Here is a 10,799-nt window from a genome sequence, read left to right on the forward strand (position 1 = left end):
CAGGAAGCATGAGTTGGAACAATTACATCGAGAGTATCGACAGGACTGCTGCGAAAAGGTAGGTTCTCTCTACCGTGCTTGAAAGATACTAACGCTCGAAAGTATTCTATACCTCTATAAGGCCACCATTCGCCTATGTACGGAGTATTGTTGTCATATTTGGGCTGATGCATCTACCACTAGTTTATCGCTTCTAGACAAGGTTCAAAAGAGATTCGCCAATCTGATAGGTCCTGAACTGTCATCTAAACTCCAGCCCTTGTTCCATCGACAAAATGTTGCATCCCTCTGCCTTTTTTACACGTACTTTAACGGTGAATGCTCTGACGAACTGCAAGCACTTGTGCCCCCTCGGCGTAAATACACACGACAAACCCGACAAGCGGCTAAATCTCACCCTTCACAGTAGAGATCCCTAGATGTAAGAGAGCCTTCTACTCCAGTAGTTTCTTCCCCAGGGCAGCTAGACTTTGGAATTCTCTGCCGAGTTTATGTTCCCCCAAATGTACTGACATCTAGAAGTTCAAGTGCAACGTTAACCGATATCTTCCTGGCCAAATCCTTACACAGTATTACTGATTCCCATGTCCCGTATAGTAGCCCCCTACAACAAAGTTCAATGCGCCTTTTTGGGGGTCAAAATGTAATAAAAAATAATAAAAAATAATTACATACGTTCGTATATGATAACTGCTAATAAGGTACGTAGGATTGGTTTGCTTATTGGAAACAATGGAAACGAAACTAACCCTCCAAAAGAAAAGAAAGTTCCATGACATCATGATATTTACAAGCAGTCCCCAGTCGCATTAATATGCCCGTTATGGGAGATGACGATGTAAGGGGTTTGCAACTCTTGCAGGGAGGGTGTCGACATCCTCATATATATAATGCCTGGACTTCCGAAATTTGTCACCTATCTTGTACTGACTAGGCTCAGTGTTGCTTTTATTCGGTGACTTTACAAGTTACGAGAACCAGTGTGTCAGCGTGATTATGCCGTTTACTTAATAGATAAATAAATAAATATATATATATATATATATATATATATATATATATATATATATATATATATATATATATATATATATATATATGTGTGTTTGTGTGTGTGTGTGTGTGTATGTGTGTCGCGGTGTTCGAATCGTTCGGCTGGTATTAACAGGGACATCCTGCACTGAAGAATCCCGAAAGGAAGAAACACTAGTGTCTGTAGGTATTTAATTATTTTAGTAATATATATATATATATATATATATATATATGTATATATATATATATATATATATATATATATAGAGAGAGAGAGAGAGAGAGAGAGAGAGAATAAAAAGGAACACACCGTATTATGTGTTCATCAACGTTTCGTCTTTATTTCGAGACTTCCTCTGGATTAATGAGAAAAAATACCAGTACAAAATATTTGAAAATGTTTCACGTGCACAATGTGACGCAGTTCTATTTCAGAGAAACGGAAAAAAAGACGTTGGAAATTCAAAAAGGAGGGTGAGGTCTGGCCCTGTTAAAGAGAAGAAATTTTAGTGACGTCATATAGTCGTTAATGTAATTTTAAAACTATGAAGTAAGTTAATATTCTTATTGGGAAAAAAAGATATATCTGTTGAAATTCAAATATAAGTTTGTAACAGAAATAAAATGAGGGTTTTTTTATGTAATTTATTGATTGAGATTATGTGTTAATTATTACAGGGGGTGTTTGAATGGTGTGAGAAAGTTAACCTGTGTCTACTGTTAAATAATGTTCTTTTAATAAAAGTTTACTTATTAATGGCGCTATCTTATAGAAACCTTCACGTTGTTTAATAGTGCTTGAAATTGCGATAAGCGCAGATTCAAGAAGTCTCCGGCGTGGTTTTTTTGAATATATATATATATATATATATATATATATATATATATATATATATATATATATATACGTATATACACACATATATATACACACATACACCCCATATATATATGCACACACATATATATATATATATATATATATATATATATAATAGTTGAACGATTAATCCGACTGATATTTGGAATTTTAACATTTTGCGGTATCTAAATCCGTACAGGAATTGCAAAAATTTGAGCCTAATTTCCGACTTCAAAACTATTAATTTTTTTTTCATTGAGAATAAAAAGAATTGGACAAACACAAATTTATTAATTTATTAGAAGCTGTTCATTTTGAACATAAGACTAAGAGCGACGGAATCAGTTATATTACCTACTTTTAGATTTAACATAGATTCTCAGAGTTTAATTTATTTCATTTATACGTATATTATTGTCAACATCACTTTGTAAACCTTTTCGCTAACGTTTCATTTAGTTCACACATGATATTAAAATATTTAAAATGCTCTGCCCAAGTATTTACACGAGCGGTGGCGCCGTCTGGACATTGTTTGTGTCATTGTTTCTCATCTGCTTCTTCTGAAATATTCTATCGTAATTATTTGCTTCGGGCACAAGTAAAATTATTGATAAATTCGATAACGAGTTTATAAGATGCATAAAGAGAAAACATTTCTGCATGTTAAAACTTCGGCCCATTTTTTCAGAAATATGTTTTCTTTAAGCAGAAACAATCAGCTATTTCGTCAATATCGCATTTTTTCTTACATATACTCTTCAGAAAATAGAATTAGTTTATTCTTTAGAAAGAAATACATATGGCAATATAATATCGGGAAAAAAGAATTCCATAGAAGGTCGAGCATTGCGTAATTATTTAGGAAGCCACCCTGATATAAAGTGTAAAACTAGTCTTAGTTAACGTTTGACTAATATTTTAAATAGGGTTATATCTAAAATGGGTTTATTTAGGTCGTTGATACGAAACTAATAAACTTTTTTAATATAGTTATATGCATGTTGCAGTTATTTAAAACTTCATTAATAAACCATGCATAATAGCTGAACAAATCTAATAGTTTATTAAAACTACAAAAACTGATAAAAAAATAAAAATAAAATAATAAAGTGGATTATAAGAGTTTGTTTTCAAAGGAACATGCAAATTAGTGTTCGTATTGAATTCATCGTATGTGTATGAGAGAGTATAATGGGAAGTTCTTTTTACTTGTAAAATAAAAGCTGGACTTTTAATATCACTGCCCGTGCGAGAAATAGTGAAATATATACAAACAGGATCCACAGTCCGTGGTTGACATTGATAAAATACAAGAAAACACAATTTAACATTTACATAATAAATCCAACAAATTAATTCTATTCTAAAGTGGGAAAAATGTGTAAACCATATTTTCTGTTTTAGGGTAAATGGCCGCTTACTTAAAAAAAACTTAGTTTATGGTTCTGTTACAGTTAAGTCTGCGATAGTTAGTGTAAGTTTAATGCAAAATTTTACCCGTCTTGCGAACCAATAATAATTATTAAGTAATGGATTTTAAAATAGGGTAACCCTAATAGATTAGCAGTCGTAGCCGCTGATTTCCAAGTGTTATAAATAATGGTAGGTTACAAAGACCAAAATAACGGTCGCGCAATACTGATTATACCTGTTTATAATGTCACACTCAGTAATAATTATATCTGCTTATATTGTTAAAAGTTCTGCTTATATTGTTAAAAGTACATATAGTGAAAACGTTTTGCTACTCTTTGTAGAACCACATATTAAGGAGGGGCATTTTGTTCAGAATAAATATAGTAATTTTAACACGCATTAAATGTGCGCATAGCTTCTTGCAATATGCTTTCCATCGTACTGTAAGAAATGAACATAAAAGGTATATGTAACGAAGTGTTCAGTTATTTTCCATCAAAGCTTTAGAGACGGAAAAAAACGAATTTTCGATTACCGACACACCACATATCTAAGAAGACTTCCAGGCACATATAGTTCCTTGATGTGAAATTTCCTAAACCTTCTCCCAGCAGTTTTGGAGTCCATATGGAAGCGAACTGTCACACACAGACACACTAACACAGATATATATATATATATATATATATATATATATGTGTGTGTGTGTGTGTGTGCGTGTGTGTGTGTGTGTGGAGAGAGAGATAGAGAGAGAGAGAGAGAAAGAGTTATTTGCATACGCGAGTAATTTTAAGCAAGCTCACTTGTAGCTTCTGAAAAGACACTATTACCTCTGACCTACCCATATTCATCTGCTTCATTCACTAAGTACACCTCATCTCAGAGCATTCAGATAGAGCAACACGAAGCCCTGCTAACAAACTTACTTGTTAATGTCTAAGTGCTTCGTTTGTGTCCCAGAGGCTGACAAGACGCAAAGGGTTTGTTTATTAGCTGCCGATGAGGGCACGGCTTTTATTTCTCCGCGTAATTGTTCGGATATTGCTGAAGATAAAGGGATCCCCTTTCTCCTTCACCGATCACCCCCCCCGCGAGAAGAGTGCGGTGAGTCAAGCCCTGGAAGGTGAAATAAGGCCGCTGTTATAGATTCTGACATCTAGCCATATTTACCAACCTACCTATCTACTGGCTCGTGTAGTGGTGTACCTTGCCACTTCTAAATAGAATTGGAATGAATTGATGGAGAAGTTGAAAAGGAGTGTCGACCAGAAATCAATTGAAATAGATGAATATACATCTGAATAGATAGAAACATATATAAGACAAACTATAATATATATATATATATATATATATATATATATATATATATATATATATAATATTCATTCTATAAGATGAATAAACAATATATTTTGGAGAAAATGCAATACTTTCAAACGATGCTTCAAAGTACTACTATTTTGTGGATCTATTTCACAAGCTCTATTTCCATCAATCTATCCATCTACCTTTCTATCTATCTACCTATCTACCTATCTACATATCTACATATACATATATATGTGTCTTTGTGTGTATGTGTGTGTGTGTTTCTGTGTCTGTCTCTGTTTCTTTGTTTACATTTTATTATTACTACAAGCAGAAGAAGATATTTCTCAAGCCAAAATCGGTCCTGGATATGCTCTTAAAATATATCCCGTGGTGAGGCCCCAGCCTGCGGGCTTTGGAGAGTGTTGAGCCACCCTTTAATTGCCATTGCTCCCAGGTCTACTCTGACCTGGAGTGTTAGTAGGGTCCCAACTATGGGTTAAATAGAAACCGACTTGAAAACAAATATATTCTATTATTTTTTTTTTCTTCCGAATCTTTGGATTCGGCATTAAATAACCTGAAAAGGATTGATATGCTGTAAAACGAAAACAACCAACCAATCAAACCAAACTCAAATAAAAAATTAATTTAAGGAATCGGTTTTTGCAACGGAAATTACGCTCACATTTTTCCGATTTCGGTAACGATTCTTATACCCCCAAAACCTACGATTTTTCCAATTCCCAATTCTCATTTCGATCAAACGTCAGAACACTAATATATATATATATATATATATATATATATATATATATATATGTGTGTGTGTGTGTGTGTGTGTGTGTGTGTGTGTGTGTGTGTGTGTGTGTGTGTGCGCGCGCATAGATTTATATTTTAAACATTGCGTAACAAATTGAAACATAATTGCAACTTTTTATTTCCAATTTCGGATATTGCAACCGTCCTTTGTTTTCTTTTAAAATTCATAAGTTCTTTTAAATCTGATTAGTTAAAGACAGGAAAAATTTAAAAAAACAAACGTACATCATAATTATATGAATTGTTCTGTGCTACGAAACAGGTACTGTCAAGAATTCTGCATTTTAACGCACAGACAGAAATAAACGATAATGTGGGCAACATCCTGAAATTTAAAATATATATTTTGTCATTTATTTATAAATTTATATATAAATGCTCTGTATTCACATTGAGCTTCATAAATGAAATGACTAGTATGAATATAAAGTGACATATAATTAAGTAAACCTTTTCCACATAAACATATATATATATATATATATATATATATATATAGAGAGAGAGAGAGAGAGAGAGAGAGAGAGAGAAAGAGAGAGAGAATAGAAAGAAAAAAAGATAGACAGTAATGCAAACAATGAAACTGACAGAGAATTGGCAAATTGGTTACCCTTGGAGTTAAAAAAAATATGAGAATTTATTTTTCCCCATTCTTTAATCAGCAGTAAATAAATTGAATTTTTAGATATTTCTTTTTTTGCAAGTCTTTATTTATTTACATATTTATTTAATATTTTTTCAATTTCTTGTGAAGCCCAGAAATTGATGGGAAGCGGCGAGGGGCTTGTCATATAAACGCAGGCACACTATTTTGCCCCTTTAATCGTTCTCTCATTCGTTCCGTGTTTATATTTTATTTATAATTAATTTGCTCACTAGGTTCCACCCCCCGCCTTTTTTTTCCGGCGCGTTTGACCTTTTATAAACAGAAAATTGATCGTAATGGTTTTATGAGTTCCCTTTCGCAAATGATTTAGCTGCGTTCAAGAAGGGAGACTTTTATTTAACGCAAACTCGGCAAATTGTTCACATACCTGTTCTAATTTATGAATAGCATCGATCGCTCCAAAGCGGAGCGAGTAACGAAAAGACGGCACTTGCGAATATTATCAATAGACATTGCTGCTTTCCTCATTCCGCTTGCAATTCGAAACTCTCTCCATGCTAACTGTTTTTCCAACTGTACTAACATGCAGAAAAGTAAATGTAATCTAGATGATGGTTCTCGCTACAAAAATCTCAACTTGGGCTTATACTAGAGTAATCTCCCTCTAGGGCCATGATAAAAGAATAGTCTCTTCATTAATTTGACTCTCGAGTATATATCAGTTAATATCTTATAAGATTTCTGATAGAGTGTTGTGGTTCTCGATTGGTTAACTGTGTCGAACTGCGTCGGATATATACTCGAGAGTCAAAACAATGATAAGGATATTCTCTTGCCATATACCTAGTTATTAATATGTGTAGTTTTATTTCTTCACGAAGTTTTATTTCTGGAAATCACTCCCTGCCCTCTGTTTTCCTGACAGACCAAATATACGGAAATTCAAATGCAATATTAACAACCATCTTGTGTCATAAATATCCAGTTAGGATCCTCCCAGAGGAACCTGGCATTTTTAGCTCTACCTCTCCTATGATATAAAAAACACTTTTTGCGTGCGTGAGTTCCTACCTCATCGGTTCAAAAACAGTTGAGCCTATCTGCTGCGAATTTTACACAAATGTAATTTATCTGTCTGACAGTGTTCTTAGAGATGTTTCATACAAAAATGCGTCCGATAAGTATTAAAAAAATCCGATCTTTAAAAAAAAAGTATTTTTCTCTCATAAATAAAGAGAACAATGTTTATAGACTAATATTTACCGTTACACCGCCGGTGAATCGTATAATATTCCCCTGTAAATATTCTTCTTGTTTATCTATAAGAGATGATAGACTATTTTTAAGATCGGTAAGCCCAAATATCAGATGATATGATATTGTAAACAAACATTAAACAGTAACTTTGATGAACGATATTATCATTAATGTTTGAGGTGGGGATTCCTTTAACTGCAAATAATTTTTCGAAATATATAATAATCAATAGAGGATTGATTCTATTATAATACATACGCAATCTGCATGAATTAAAATATGTTAAGCGCATTGTATGATTGGACAAATCCAGGCGGCCACCTAATTATCAATTTATGCAGCTTTATTATTAGTTGAACTACTTCATTTTGGACTTCTCTCGCTGCTCATCCTTTCCCCGATTATTTTGATATGCAGAAATTTAAATATAATGTAAAACAAAAATCTTGTGGACAACTTCCTTTTAAGGATGCTCCTAGAGGAAGCCTGAACATATTAATGTATGCAACATTTTACCACGAAACCGTTGTCCTTTGAAATCCCCTCCCTACTCCATGTTTCCCTTACTGTAACATTTTATTTGAATTATTAAATAACGGCGATTATCCCAATTGCTATCGTAAAAAAAAATTATTGGCAAGATGATGACCGTTCTTTTAGAGGTAAATGTCTTGCTTGACTGACAACCCTTAAAATATTAAGTTATAGAAAGAAATAGAACTAAGTTATAATTTTTTTGTGATATTTGATTATATTAAACTTATAACGTATGTAATCTTACACTAATTTTATTACATTTTAATAACACGCACTAATATATATATATATATATATATATATATATATATATATATATATATATATATAATTAAAACAAACTCAGATAAGATTGCTTGGTTGGGCGTTTAAATCGTTCATTCTGTTTCTAACTTTCGGTTTCAAAAAAATCGTCTGCTTACCTATTTGATGGCCGGCCTGTCTTAAGCTCCATAATAAAAACAATATTGCTGCTATTCAAAGCATACCCACCGTCAGAAATACTTTTGTTTAATTCATTTTAACGTATTGTCCTTAAAAATAAATGCAATTTAACCCCGTTGAGTTAAAAAAAAAATGATTTAAATATAATTATACAATATACAATTACTAGCGGGGGTACCCGGCGTTGCCCGAGTGTTTGTTTCCGAGACAGGGGGGGAGTTTTAAAAAATGTTATGGTAGGTAAGTAGGAAGGATCAAACCTGGAGTCATGAGTAAAAGTAGGAAAATAAAGTGTGAAAAAAAAGCAAAAAAACATCTGCAACGTTAACAGTTCGGCCACCAAGAAAAGTCCATTCCAGTTGTTTAGGAAAAAAAAACGACTACGGTAGGTCGGCGCGAACGTGAAAATATAATGCGAATTGTCCAGCACGCTAACCACTACGCCACAGAGCACTGCAGCTTAGTTTAGTGATTTTAAATAACTTCACATGAAAGAACTACGAAGCCAAACCGGTGTTCTCTTCTCAACTGTTCCTTGTGAACGATCCCCAAACGGTGTTAAGTGGTGGCAGGGGGAGGAGGAATTTATTACAGAGAAAATATTTTACCACGTCCATTGATCTTAACCGATTTTGGCCGTGACTTCTCAGCAGAAAAAGTATAGAAATCTAAGATTATCGAGGAATTTGAGAAATAATAAGCCTATAACACACCTCAGATATTGCTCTGCCGTTTGTGCATATGATATTTGCATGAAATATCTTGATTTTTAATCCTATTAATGTCAAAATCAGACGGGAAAAATTAGTTCATTTTATTTATATAGAATAGAAGAAAGAATAGAAGAAGATAATCATTTTTGTAGCCATATTTACTGCTTTTAGTAGCGCTCCTGTGGATTCTGACAATTTTTTTTTCAGGCTATATTTAGAAAACTATTTCCTCTTCAAGGAGGAGGAAAGCAGAAACTTGGTTTTAGTAGTACTTTTAGTAGGGCCCCCTTAATTTAAATTAGTGCTTGCAGTAGTGTTCTAGAGGCTCCCTGATTTTTTTTATTTTCACTTACCACTTAAACAAATATTTATTACAACAATAAAAAGCAATACAAACTAAAAAGCTCTTTTTATTTTAAAAATTTAATCAGTTCATGACTAAGCTGAGCAAGAGTACCCACAAGAAAAATATATTCTAAAATACAAATGGTCGCTCAAGTTTATAGTACCATCCAGGTGTTCGTATCTCTTCAACGTTTTAGTTTTCGAGTTAATAACAATAAAATTTCATTTTCGAACGCCACTCGTACATTCACAATTTATTTTTTATTAATTAATTTTCATGATAAGTAGTATGTATATTATCTTGGTTTAAGACTGAGTAAAGGAAACAAAGGTTGTAAAAATCCGACTCATTCATAGGAATTAGTACTCGCTCGTTTTTCACCATGGCGCATGCATTACATAGCGTCGATCAAATCAGTAAGAGGGCATATCGCACGACACACAAAAAAGGGGAATGGGTTATTTGCGGAAACATAGACAACATTAAAAGACTAAAACAATTATTGCGCGGTGATTATTAAATATATAGTAATGGTTTACAAAGTTATAAAAATATGTATAACGTTGGTACCATCCGTCAGAAACCAGCAAGCTTACCACTCCAGGAAGTTACTTTTCTCTCTAGCTTCTTTCCCCTCTGAGTAACCGATAACTTGATAGAAAAAGTTAAAAATTAGATTTCTTTAGTATTAAATCCCATTCGGACGATTCGTAATATGGAAACATTTTTGAGTATGACCGGGCAACATCAAACTAGCAATGTAGATAACTGTTATTTTAATTGGAGTATATAAAAAGCGTTGTTTTCTTACAGCTGAATTTTTTTCTGTATGACTTGATAAATTAGCCATCAAATAAAAGATTACCAGAAAGAAGTAAATAATTTTAGAACATAAAAAGCAACGGCTTAGTGAAATATACAAATAATAAACTATAAGAAAAGAGAATAAAATAGAAGGAAAATAAATTAAAAATAGTAGTTTCTAAAGAAAATGAGACAAAGAAAAAAGAGAAAAAGATACAGAAAAGAAGAAAAAGAAAAGAGTTGAAAAGGGAGAGAAAGAGGAAATTAAAAATAATTTAGATATCGAAGAAAATATGATGAAAACCTTAAATGGACGAAAGAAAAAAGAATTAAAATAAAGGAATAAGAAAACGAAAGGAAAGTAAAATAAAAAAAAGGCAAAGGAGAACTGAGAAGAGATAATAAAGAAAAAAGAAAGGGAAAAATTAAAATGAATCGACGTAGGAATCATTTTCAAGCGAATTAATTAAGGGCTACACTTGGAAAATAAGACAGGATTTTGGAATGTCTCCCATAGAGCAGACACCAGGATACGAGAATGTGTACGTTTGTGTGCCGATATATGAGCGTGTGTATCATTTTCTGCATGTATGTGTACTTACTTTTGTGCACGCGTATCCGTGTGTATTTACCTGTGTTTGT

This window comes from Euprymna scolopes, chromosome 34, assembly GCF_053919585.1.
Source record: "Euprymna scolopes isolate OS-2025 chromosome 34, ASM5391958v1, whole genome shotgun sequence".
Taxonomy (NCBI): domain Eukaryota; kingdom Metazoa; phylum Mollusca; class Cephalopoda; order Sepiida; family Sepiolidae; genus Euprymna; species Euprymna scolopes.